Here is a 13,230-nt window from a genome sequence, read left to right on the forward strand (position 1 = left end):
CATCGGGTCTGGAATCTGCAAACCGGTGGGCCCAAAGCTAGAGCCAGCCCTTGGAATGCTCTGTTTGCTCTACCCCGTGTCACGACAAGTTGAAAAAATTTGTTACCAATATTAAAATCAGGAGGTATTACATAAATGTCTGGTTTTCACCTTCTCTAGAAATTTTGGCAGAGCAGGCAACTCTAGGCTCACATGCCAGTATAGCCTCTACGGTCAACTCAGACAGCTATGCAGGGAGTGGCTGCCCTTAACTAGCTGAGGCAGGTACTCTCTGGTTTCCCCCAGTCCCTACCCTTCCCTATTGGTCACCACCAGCGTGCCTTTCTCATTTGCACTACCTAGGGGGCTCCTGGAAGCATTTACATTTGTAGCCCTGCTCTCCTGCTCTTGTCTATACTTCTCTATTTATCCATTCAAAAATTATTTGGCCTGGTGCGGTGGCTCACGCCTATAATCCCAGCACTTTGGGAGGCGGAGGCAGGAGAATCACTTGAGGTCAGGAGTTCGAGACCAGCCTGGCCAACATGGTGAAACCCTGTCTGTACTAAAAATACAAAAATTAGCCAGGCTTGGTGGCACACGCCTGTAATCCCAGATACTCGGGGGTCTGAGGCAGGAGATTCGCTTGAACCTGGGAGGCGGAGGTTGCAGTGAGCCGAGATCACACCACTGCACTCGAGCCTGGGCGACAGAGCAAGACTCTGTTTCCAAAAAAAAAAGAAAAAAGAAAAAAAAATATTATTCAATAGCCAGGAGTTGCAGGGAGTCAGAATGAGGAGTCAGTATTTAATGGGTACAGAGTTTCATTTGGGGATCATGAAAAATTTCTAGATGGTTACACAACCATGTGAGTGTACTCAGTCCCACAGAGCAGTACATTAAAAAATGCTTAAAATGGCCGGGCGTGGTGACTCACACCTGTAATCCCAACACTTTGGGAGGCCAAGGTGGGCAGATCACTTGAGGTCAGGAATTCGAGACCAGCCTGGCCAACATGGTGAAACCCCGTCTTTACTAAAAATACAAAAATTAGCTGGGCGTGGTGGCGGGCACCTGTAGTCCCAGCTACTTGGGAGGCTGAGGCTGGAGAATCGCTTGAACCCAGGAGGTGGAGGTTGCAGTGAACCTAGATTGTGCCACTGCACTCCAGCCTGGGGGACAGAGTAAGACTCCGTCTCGGAAAAAAAAAAAAAAAAAGCTTAAAATGGAAAATCTTATGTTGCGTGTATTTTACCGCAATAAATTTAATATCAATAAAATTTAATATATTAGGAAAATATTAAACAAGCATTAAGGGTCTTCCAGGGCCAAGGCATCTGTGAGGGTGCTGGGAACATAGTGCTAACTAAGACAGACACGGTCACCGCTCTGGCCTGTGAGCTAGACACTAAGCAGCGAATAACTTCATTGCAACTGGAAAATTGCTACGAAGGGAGAAGCACAGGGGACTGGGAGATCTTATCACAAGGAAAACTGATTTCAACTGAGGAACCTGAGTAGCCTCTGAGACTCTGGGGAGGAAGTCCTGTGCAGGAGGATGGTAGAGCAACAAAATATAAACAGCCCCAATCTTGGCCCTGGAGGATGGCGTGCTGCTCCCTCTCCTCTGCACCACCCACCTCCACACTTCCTACATGTGAAAAATAACTTCAATCTTGTTGAAGCCTCTATTATTTTGGGTTTTCTTTTGCTTGTAGCAGAACCCAGTGCTTACCGATAGTCAATTCTCCCAGTTGAAAGAAGGTTCTTTTGTGATAAGATCTCCCAGCACCTTGTGCTTTTTCCTTTGTAGCGCTTGTCGAATTGTAATGAAGTTGTTCGTTGTTTAGTGTCTATGTCATAAGCTAGAGTGGTGACCATATCTGTCTTATTCAACATCACATCCCCAGCTACCTAGCAGAGTGCCTTGGGCTGGTACACGCTTAACTACACACATGAATGAATGGAGCAGGGCTCAAAATGTCAATGCCTACCAGAGCCTGCCAGGTAATGTAAATGAGAAAAGCAGGCTGGCTGTGAACAATAGGGAGGGTGTTTGCTTTCTAGTCTGAAGGAAGAAGGCCTGAGGAGGATACATTTTCCCCACTTTGAGGAGCAACTCTGAGGTTGCACCTAATACTTTCACTTCTATCTATTAACCAAAATTGAGTCACTTGGACACATCCAGCTGTGAGGGAGGCTGGGCAGTATATTTTAAATCTGGGTAGCTAAGAGCTCAGCTAAAAATTGAGGGTTCTATTACCAAGAAGGAGAAAATAGACTTTGGGGACAGCTAAAGCAATAGCTGAGATCTGAAGAATGAATAAAAATTACCTAGATCAGTGGTTCTCAGAGTGAAGTGTGGCCTGCAGACCCTTGGGAGTTCCTGAGACCCTTTCGGGGGATCTTCAAGGTCAAGCTATTTTCATAAAAAAATACAGGATGTTATTTTCCTTTGTCACTATGTTGACATTGCAATAATGTTGCAAAAGCAATCTGGATAAAACTGCTGCCTTAGCATAAATGAAGGCAGTGGTGCCAAACCATATGATAGTCATTGCATTCTTCACTGCCAGGTACTTACAGTAAAAAAAGAAAAAAAATTAATGCCACTTTTACTTAAGAATGCCCTTAATGAGGCCAGGCGCAGTGGCTCATGCCTGTAATCCCAGCACTTTGGGAGGCCGAAGTGGGCAGATCAGGATCACCTGAGGTCAGGAGTTCAAGACCAGCCTGGCCAACATAGTGAAACCCTGTCTCTACAAAAATACAAAAATTAGCCAGGCATGTTGGCGGATGCCTGTAATCCCAGCTACTCGGGAGGCTGAGGCAGGAGAATGGCTTGAATCCAGGAGGCGGAGGTTGTAGTAAGCCGAGATCATGCTGCTGCACTTCAGCCTGGATGACAAAGCAAGACTCTGTCTCAAAAAAAAAAAAAAAAGAGATCAAGACCATCCTGGGCAACATCGTGAAACCCTGTCTCTACTAAAGATACAAAAATTAGCTGGGCATTGTGGCGCATGCCTGTAGCCCCAGCTACTTGGGAGGCTGAGGCAGGAGAATTGCTTGAACCCGGGAGGCAGAGGTTGCAGTGAGCCAAGATCACGCCACTGCACTCTAGCCTGGGCAACAGAGTGAGACTCCCTCTCAAAAAAAAAAAAAAAAAAAAAATATATATATATATATATATATATATATATCGAATACCTTTAATGAAGCAGTAAATACTAATTTTATTAAATCTTAACCCTTGAGTACGGTGCGTCATGAAATGAGAAGTAGCACACAGTACTATATGCTACAGATGAAGTACAATGCTGTCAAATAGGGGTACTTGTGTTAATTGTTGGAGTCGCAAGCTGAACTAGCGTTTTCTTTTCTTTTCTTTTCTTCTTTTCAAGACAGGTTCTCACTCTGTCACTCAGGCTAGAGTGCAGTGGTGCAATCACGGTTCACTGCAGCCTCAACTTCCTGGGCTCAAGCGATCCTCCCACCTTGGCCTCCTAAAATGCTGGGATTATAGGCATGAGCCACCACTCCCAGCCCCATTTTTTTCAGACTGGAAAACGCATACTCACATGTGCATCTTTAAATTATCACTCGGGCTGTGGTATGGAGAATGGTGACCAGTGAGGAGGCAGGAGCTGTTGTCCGGGCAAGGGATGATATTGGCATCTTGGATTGGCATGGTGGCAGTAGTGGTAGTGCAGAGTGACTTGGGTAGATTTTGGAGCCATTTAGAAGGTAACATCCACAGGAATTGGTAAATAAATATGTGGGAGAAGTTGGGTGAAGGGGGTGTCAAAGATTACACCCAATTTATTTTGCTTGGGCAAGTTGGTGGATGGTGAGCCCCTCACTGAGTGAGAAGCCTGGAGAAGCAGGTTTGGAGGGTGGTAGTATGCAGGTGGTATGCATAGTTGGTGATGTGTGTTGAATTTGCTATGTCCGGTGAGCTTCCCAGTGGAGATGTCCAATGGGCAGACGGATACTCACATCGAGAGTTCATGGTAGATACGGGCTAGAGGAAAGCATCTGAGACCTGGCCAGAGTTGCCTAGAGGAACAGAGCCTGGTTAACAGTCACTCCTGGTGTCTCAGATATTCTCTGCTCAGCCCACGCCCTCTCTTCCACACTGGGCCACCTATAAAGCCTCCACAGATACCCCTGGGGCACCCACAGGACACATGCCCTCAGGGCCCCAGAGCAAGGAGCTGTTTGTGGGCTTGCCACTGCTGTTCCCATATGCCCCCAACTGCCTCCCACTTCTTTCCCCACAGCCTGGTCAGACATGGCAGTACCACTGATGGAATCTTTCTTGCCATCTTTTTCTTGCCGCTTAACAGTGGCAGTGACACTTTGACTCCAGCCTGATTCTGCTTAACTTTTTCCCTTGACTTTGGCATTTTCACTTTGACATGTTCCCTGAGAGCCTGGGGGGTGGGGATCCCAACCCCAGCTGGTGACGTTTGGGGCCGGCCCAGGCTTAGGGTGTGGAGGAGCCTCGCCATCGGGCTTCCTGTCTCTCTTCATTTAAGCACGACTCTGCAGAAGGAACAAAGCACCCTCCCCACTGGGCTCCTGGTTGCAGAGCTCCAAGTCCTCACACAGATACCCCTGTTTGAGAAGCAGCGGGCAAGAAAGACGCAAGCCCAGAGGTAAGATGGTCAGACTCGGCTTCCTTCCCCGGAGCTGAGAGGGAGGGGAACGTGGGGCAGATGCACAGGAATGTGCTCTGCCCAGTTGTCTGCCCACAGCTCTGGCCACTTTCTCTTGCATTTCTCTTGGAACTGGTCATGAGCAGCGATTTCCCACTGGAACTGTGAGCTTCCAGAGGTCAGGGACTGTGCTAGACTCCTCTCTGCAGCCCCAGCGTGCACAGCTCAGTGTCCAGAGCAATGGGTGCTCCTTAGAGGAGTATTGACCTAAATAGCAAGATCAGAGAGGGAGTGAAGACTGGAAACTATCCCAGGCTGGGAAAGGCGTGGAAGACAACTAGTCGTGGGCAGTGGAGGAGAGAAGACTGGAAGAGGGGAAAAGAGGAGAAAAAGAGTGAAGAAGGGGAGGGAAAAAATTAGAAACAATAAATAAATATAAGGTGGGAGGAAACCTATAAAAAAGAAATGATGAGGAAAAACGATAAAAACAAGAAAAAGAGCAAAAGAAGTGGAATCTAGTCTAGAGAAAATTCTTGCAAAACCAATTTTCCTAACGGGACAATCTCCAAAAATTGACACCAAATATCATACTTGCAGCATTTCATAAGTCGCATGATCTATGTAATAGTCTCTTTTAACTACCTTTTGTGTTTCTGTGTGTATTTTTAAATTTTTGTCTACTTCTTTGCTCTTTTAAGATTTTTGAACAATGTCTAAAGGCACTTCTACTCTAGTTAGCTTTAAAATGATTCATGAAATAGGAAAGCTAAAATTCTCAGAAAGTGTTGAAACTGAGCTTTTGCGTATGAATTGCCCTAAAAGTTGCAGATACATATCTTTAGATAAATATGTCATTTAAGAAATGGATTCAAAGATAATTGGTGGTAGGGGTCTCATGAGGCCGGGAGAGTTACAGAAGGATGTGCAGCCCCTCCTGGGCCTGGCAGGGTGTGAGGGAGAGTGAGGACTCACTGTCCCTCCTGAAGGGAGCCCTGTGCTATCTCAGCCTTTCCGCCCTCAGACCTTTCCAGCCCCTGAGACCTCATGGCCTTGAAGCCGTGCTATCCCCGGTGTCCTCTGCTTTCCCCTCATAGGCTTCTTCTGGGAGAGAGGTTTCCTGGGGTACGTTCTGATCCCTCAACATGGAAAGGCCCTGTTCTCAATAATTCAAAGATTTCACTCTGAGTGGGATAGTGCTTCCTGAATGCCCTGCTCTTGTGGCGGACATTTTTATCGGGGCAAGGCTAAGAGTAGGGCCTGATAGGGGAAGTCACTGCTACTTCACATTTTGACCAACAATTCCTTGTGCTGTGTCAGATGCTGTAGGCTGATACAAAATGGCCGCCGCCCTCAAAGTCAGATGAAAGAGCCCCTGAGGACAGCGTTAGAGACACTCGGGAGATGATTTCCCTCTTTCAGTGTGGGAGCACTTACATAGGAGAGGTCTATATCTAGATAAAAACTCCTCCCACCACTGGTGCTAGACAGAGCTTGGGGTCAGCCCTAGGCTCTGACCCTAGCTGTAATGGCGGGGTGGTGCTGAGGGCAATTGGCTAGACCAATTGTCTTGCACGTTTTATTTTTTATTATTATTTTTGAGACGGAGTCTCGCTCTCTTGCCCAGGCTGGAGTGCAATGACGTGATCTCCACTCACTGCAGCCTCCACCTCCTGGGTTCAAGCGATTCTCCTGCCTCAGCCTCTCGAGTTGCTGGGATTACAGGAGCCCAACACCACGCCCGGCTACTTTTTGTATTTTTAGTAGAGACCAGGTTTCACTATGTTGGACAGGCTGGCCTGAAACTCCTGGCCTCAAATGATCCGCCCGCCTTGGCCTCCCAAAGTGCTGGCATTACAGACGTGAGCCACCACACTGGGCCAGTCTTGCGCACTTTAGACACTCAATAAATGTTTGTTGAATGAAATAACTGTGATGGGCCGGGAGTGGTGGCCCACACCAGTAATCCCAGCCCTTTGAGAGGCCGAGGCAGGCGGATGGCTTGAACCTGGGAGTTTGAGACCAGCCTGGGCAACATGGTGAAACCCCCATCTCTACAAACCCCACAAAAGTTAGCTGGGCATGGTAGTGTGTGCCTGTGGTTCCAGCTACTTGGGAAGCTGAGGTGGGAGGATTGCTTGAGCCTGGGAGACGGAGGCTGCAGTGAGGCCTGACTGTGCCACTGCACTCCAGCCTGGGCGAGAGTGAGGCCCTGTCTCAAAATAACTTTGATGAAGGTGGGGAATCAGAGGTAGATGGGCAGGGGTCTGGGTTTGCAAGGCTCTGAGTTTGAGCTCTGTTCTGTACCTTTGAGGGGATGAGGGAAGGAGGGTGGGCACGGTTCCCCCAGTGTGGGTGTCTGAGGCGAAGAAGAGGATGGCGGAGGTTGCAGCCACTAACCACAAGAGTTCCTTAGAGGGGTCACAGTCTCTAGGAAGTTTATAGGAAGCTAGTCAGCAGTAGAGAGGGTGAACGCGGTGGGGCACATCCCGCGGCTGGGCTTGAGTGGGCTGCTTGGGGGTTATGGGGAGAAGATAAAAGTACCTGTGGGACCACAGACTCTCGCTGTGGTGGAGCTGGGCCCTCTTACCCTCCCAAGCCTCGCCCCTCATCCCATCCCTGGGGGCCAGGGGTGAGGGCGGCAGGAACCTCAAGGCTCTGAGAAAGTGCGTGGTGTGTGTTGCCATTTTGGTCTCTTCTCTTTCTCAGTCTCTCTTTGCCTCACTTTGGATCTATGCTCTGTGCATCTGTCTTGCTTCTCAGAATTTCTTCTTTTCCTCTTTTTTTGTACTACCCTGCGCTTTGTGTGTGATTGTGGATTGTGTGTGCGTAGCTGTTGCTTTAACAAGCTGCTCCAGGTCTCTCTCTCCCACATCTTTCCCTCCCCTCCTCCCTTGAGGCTCTGTGCATTCTGGGGAACTCTGTCCATTTCCCTTTGTCCATGGTGTCCCTCCCACCCTGCAGCCGGCTCCCTCACATCCACCCTGGGCTGCAGGAGTGCTCGGCAGACTCCCCACAGATCAAAGCTTGTCCAGGGTCTGCATTGCTGCCAAAGGCCAGGAGGACTGTGTACAGACCGGAAGGAGCTAGAGCTTAGTGGCAGCTGGAAAGGGAAAGCTGAAAAAGGAGAAGAGGCAAGGGGCATTCCAGGGGAGCCCGGGAGAGCCAGCACGGCCTCCTGGTATATGAGGCAAAGAGGAAGACAGACACAGACACAGGGAGCTGCAGGCTGGGGGCATAAGCTGGGGGCTGGGAAGCATAGATACAGAAATGCACAGATGTGAGCTGAGAAGCAAGAAGAGAGAGAGAGAGACAGAAAGATAAAGGGAGACGTGCCAGGGCTTGAGGGACCAGAGAGCCCTCCCAGCCTCTCTCGGAGTGCTGGTATACAGGATGCTACCGTACTAGGGTAAGACACCTCTGGGGACGCTGAGTATGGGAATCAAAGGCCAGATCTCTGGGGTGGCAGCGGAAGCCCAAAGCACCAAAGCAAGCATGCTGGAAACCCACAGCCTCCTCCACTTAGCAGAGCCTTGGGGTGAGATGAGGCAGAACAGGGAGCTGGAGGCAGGGAGGTGGCTGTCTGCACATACCTCAGGACCATGGAGCTGGGGGAGTCAAAACAGCCACCATATGGGGAAGGGTCAAGAAAGCCTCTAGTCTTCCCCAGGCATCTTATCAGGGTAAGCTGAATTTGGACCCCAGAGAAGGGATATCCTATATGGAGACTTCCCCTCTTTCATCCCCTGCTCACCAAGGACCCAGTCAGTCTGGGATGGGGGACAGTGGGAACCACTCTTTGGTATGAGGCTACTCCTATTCTACTCTTCTCACTGCAGCCTTCCCCTAGATGCCTCCCATCTGCATGCTAACCTGTAAACACTTCACCACCACTGGTGGCTAGTCTCCCTTCCTCCTTTCTCAGAAACCTCCTTCCTGACCTCTTTTCTTCCTACTTCCCCGGTTTAAACAAAATTGTTATCTATCTATCATCTATCTATCTATCTATCTATCTATCTATCTATCTATCTATCTATCTTTTTTTTTTTTTTTGAGACAAAATCTCACTCTGTCGCCCAGGCTGTAGTGCAGTGGCACTACAAGTAATCCCAAGTAGCTGAGATTACAGGCGCCCGCCACCATCCCCAACTAATTTTTTTTGTATTTTTAGTAGACACGGGGGTTTCATGATGTTGGCCAGGCTGGTCTCAAACTCCTGGCCTCAAGTGATCTGCCTGCCTCGGCCTCCCAAGGTGCTGGATTATAGGCATGAGCCACCACAGACGACATCCAGCTCCTATCTATCTATCTATCTATCTATCTATCTATCTATCTATCTATCATCTATCTATCACCTGTCTATCTAATCTATCTATATCTGTCTATCTATCTTTATGTATCTATCTTATCTATTGATCTATCTATCTTTTTTTTTTTTTTTTTGAGACAGAGTCACTCTGTTACCCAGGCTGGAGTGCAGTGGCACGATCTCGGCTCACTGCAACCTCCGCCTCCCGGGTTCAAGCGATTCTCCTACCTCAGCCTCCTCAGTAGCTGGGACTACCCACCACCACTCCTCGCTAATTTTTGTATTTTCAGTAGAGATAGGGTTTCACCATGCTGGCCAGGCTGGTCTCCAACTCCTGACCTCAAGTGATCCACCCACCTTGGTTTCCCAAAGTGCTGGGATTACAGGCGTGAGCCACCGTGCCTGGACATATATCTATCTTTCTTTTTTTGAGACGGAGTCTCGCTCTGTTGCCCAGGCTGGAGTGCGGTGGCGTGATTTCGGCTCACTGCAACCTCCGCCTCCCGGGTTCAAGTGATTCTCCTACCTCAGCCTCCCAAGTAGCTGGGATTACAGACGTATGTCACCATGCCCAGCTAATTTTTGTATTTTTAGTAGAGATGGGATTTCACTATGTTGGCCAGGCTGGTCTCGTACTCCCGACCTCAGGTGATCCACCTGCCTAGGACTCCCAAAGTGCTGGGATTACAGGTGTGAGCCACTGCATCCTGCCTTATGTATCTATCTTGTCTGTCTGACTGTCTAATCTAATTCATCTATTTTATCTGTTTATCTTATCTATCATCTATTTATCTAATCTATCTGTCTGTATGTCTGTCTGTTTTTTTTTTTTTTTTTTTTTTTTTGAGATAGAGTCTTGCTCTGTCGCCCAGACTGGAGTGCAGTGGCGTGATCTCAGCTCACTGCTGAACCTCCGCCTCCTGAGTTCTAAGCGATTCTCCTGCCTCAATCTTTGGAGTAGCTGGGATTACAGGCCCGTACCACTGTGCCCAGCTAATTTTGTATTTTTAGTAGAGAAGGGTTTCACCATGTTGGTCAGGCTTGTATTGAACTCCTGACCTCAGGTGATCTACCCGCCTAAGCCTCCCAAAGTGCTGGGAGTACAGGTGTGAGCCACTGTGTCTGTCCCTAAATGTCTGTCTCTATCTATCTATCTATCTATCTATCTATCTATCTATCTGTCTATCTATCTATCTGTCTATCTGTCTATCTAATCTATCTTTCTGTCTAACCTAATCTATTTTATCTATCTTATTCATCATCTATCTAATCTGTCTGTATGTTTATCTAATCTATTTACCCAGTCTATCAATCTATCCTCTGATCTATCTAATCTGTCTATCTAATCTATTTTATCTATCTGTCTATCTGTCCATCCATCTACCTACCTGTCTATCTCAAGCACCTACCACGTATTAAGCCCTGGCTACCTCCTCTTCCAGGCAGATGGAGTAACTGGAGGCAGCTAACAAAGATGGAGTCACTTTTCTTATCTTCTCCTAAACCTCCGTAAGAGGACCAAGCCCCCACACCTTCTGAGTGCCCCATTCCTCTCCACAGATTGTGTCTTAGTGCCCAGCAGGAAACACAGTCCACCTCCCATGGTTCAAGAGATTGTAGAAAGGGGGTTATTCACAGAGGTTAAGGGAATCAATCAATTTGTTGAAGCACAGACACTATTAACAGCAGGAAGAGTCCTGAAGAAGTGAAAATGGTGTTTCTGGAACCCAGAGAGTGCTTGCACTCTGGATAAGGGGCCACCCCACAGAAGCTGTGGAGGTGCAGGGCTGCAGGTGGGGATGAACACACAGCTATTGACAGAAAATATGCCCAGGGCAGGGATAGAGTAGGAAAAATATCCCAGCTTCTTTCCCCCACCCTTCCATCTCATCTCTGAAAGGCACTTCCCACCAGCCAGCCCCGACTGGTGCTGGAGGGCAAGAGAGCCTATGAGCCATGTGTGGCTGTCAGCCCCTTGGTGGAGAGCCACAGACAGGATGGAGAGTGGCTGGCAGGGCCCCGTGGGGATGAACAGCTTGGATTGGGGCGACTGGGCTTCATCCAGGCCGGGGCTGGGTGTGTGCATACACTTCAGTGACCCATTTTAGAAACTGAATTAATATGGTGAATACAGAAAGAAGAAATCAGTGACTTTCGCTCCTCCATACAATTCAATTTGGCTTAAGTTAGCCAAAGCCATACCAAGTCCTCTCTCTATGTCTCAGCTGCTGCCAGGCTTGTGGTGGCCACACAGCTGGCTAGACTGTCATCTCTGTCCTCAAGGGGCTCAAGCTGGAGGAGGAGAGTTGAGAAACCAAATCACTACACACAAAGTAGAAGGTGGAACACACCCAGGAGCATGTCAACGGGGTGCTGTGGGACTTCAGAGTAGGCAGATCGTCACCAAGCTTCAACGGCAAAGATGCCACTGGGGGAAAGAAGGACCAAGCTTGGAAGAGAGAGTAAGTCTGGAGGCAAGATCTTGTCTCACCAGCAAGGGCCAGGTCCATGGTGACCCCTTCCTCAGGCAGTCACCTCTCTGAGCCCACTTTATATCCTGGGCCTGGATTCAAAGACACTTGAGCCCTGCTCCAGCCTTCCTTTGAGGTGCTATCTTGGTGCCCTTCCTATAATCACTGCTCCAGTCCCATGTCTTCTGGTCCTCAGTTACCACATCAAGCTTCCCAAAGCTCTACACAGACCATGCCACATCTCTACCAAAAAATCAGCAGTGGGTCCCATCACCTCCAGGACAAAGCTCCAGCCCTTCGACCTGCCTGTCAATATTTGCAATCACTGCCTGCACAAATTAGCTGGGTGTTGTCATGAAAGGATCACTTGAGCCCAGGAGTTCCAGGCTGCAATGACCTATGATTGAACCACTGCACTCTGGCCTGGGTGACAGAGTGGATCTAAACTAAAAATAAAAAGATTTACAGTCAAGCCCCAAAGACTTTTCCCATACCTTCTTCCACCGTCACCTCCCTGAGCCCTCTCTTTCCTCCGAAGCCTCCTCGCACATCCCTACCACCTTTACACACCTCAGAATGGGGACACCTCTCCCCTTTCCTTTCCATCTAACTTATGGTTTTCAAACTTGAGCGTGATCAGTTACCTGGAGATTTGTGAAAACCCAGATGACTAGACCCACTCCTAGTTTCTGATTCAGCAGGTCTGGGGTGGGGCCGACGATCTGCATTTCTAACAAGTTCCCAGGTCATGTTGCCGCTGCTACTGATCCAGGACTTTGGGAATCGCTCCTCTAATCTACAGCTGTCCATTCCCCATGGTCCATTCAGAGCCTCTCTGCCCTGCCCCCACCACCCCCAGTCTCGCCTGTCTGCCAAGCGCACAGGAAACTCTCCTTCATCCAAACCCTGGATCAACGCCTTCTGCTTGGCCCACTCAGAGGCCTTGTGGGGTTGGTCTGATATTGGACAGAGAAATGGCCCTCTGCTCTTTCTCCCCTGACCTCTCTGAAGGGGGCCTGCCCCTCCACACCTGTGGGTATTTCTCGCAAGGTGGAGACAAGAGACTGAGAAAAGAAATAAGACACAGAGAAAGTATAGAGGAAGAAAAGTGGGCCCAGGGGACCGGCGCTCAGCAAGTGAGGACCTGCACCGGTGCTGGTCTCTGAGTTCCCTCAGTATTTATTGATCACTATCTTTACTATCTCCGCGAGGGGAATGTGGTGGGGCTATAGGGTGAAGGTGAGGAGAGGGTCAGCAGAAAAACATGTGAGCAAAGACTCTGTGTCATAAATAAGTTTAAGGAAAGGTGCTGTGCCTGGATGTGCTAGATTTATGTTTAACTTTACACAAACATCTCAGTGTAGTAAAGAGTAACAAAGCAGTATTGCCGCCATGATGTCTCGCCTCCAGACATAAGGCAGTTTTCTCCTCTCTCAAAATAGAATGTATGATCGGTTTTACACCGGGTCATTCCATTCCCAGCGACGAGCAGGAGACAGATGCCTTCCTCTTATCTCAACCGAATAGAGGCCTTCCTCTTTCACTAATCCTCCTCAGCACAGACCCTTTATGGGTGTCGGGCTGGGGGGCTGTAAGGTCTTTCCCTTCCCATGAGGCCATATCTCAGGCTGTCTCAGTGGGGGGAAACCCGGACAATACCTAGGCTTTCTCGGGCAGGGGTTCCTGCGGCCTTCCACAGTGCATTGTGTCTCTGGTTAATAGAGAATGGAGAATGGCGATGACTTTCACCAAGCACACTGCCTGCAAGAACTTTTTTTTTTTTTTTTTTTTTTGAGACAGAGTCTTGCTCTGTCGC

The 13,230-nt window shown here is 48.8% G+C and overlaps 1 protein-coding gene across 3 annotated transcripts in view; it reads left to right on the forward strand.

The window, feature by feature from the left end:
* Positions 1-4,446: 4,446 nt before the first annotated feature.
* Positions 4,447-13,230, forward strand: part of CD4 (CD4 molecule) — a 32,811-nt gene continuing 24,027 nt past the window's right edge. Inside the window, exon 1 of one of the 3 annotated variants that reach the window (XM_031007248.3) lies at positions 4,447-4,637. The gene's annotated coding sequence lies outside the window, so the exon portion shown is untranslated. Of the gene's footprint in view, positions 4,638-11,231; positions 11,406-13,230 lie in introns of those variants that run through there. The other 2 variants (XM_031007249.3, XM_063693782.1) reach the window with 2 other exon arrangements.

The sequence above is a fragment of the Gorilla gorilla genome, chromosome 10 (genome assembly GCF_029281585.2).
Source record: "Gorilla gorilla gorilla isolate KB3781 chromosome 10, NHGRI_mGorGor1-v2.1_pri, whole genome shotgun sequence".
Classification (NCBI taxonomy): domain Eukaryota; kingdom Metazoa; phylum Chordata; class Mammalia; order Primates; family Hominidae; genus Gorilla; species Gorilla gorilla.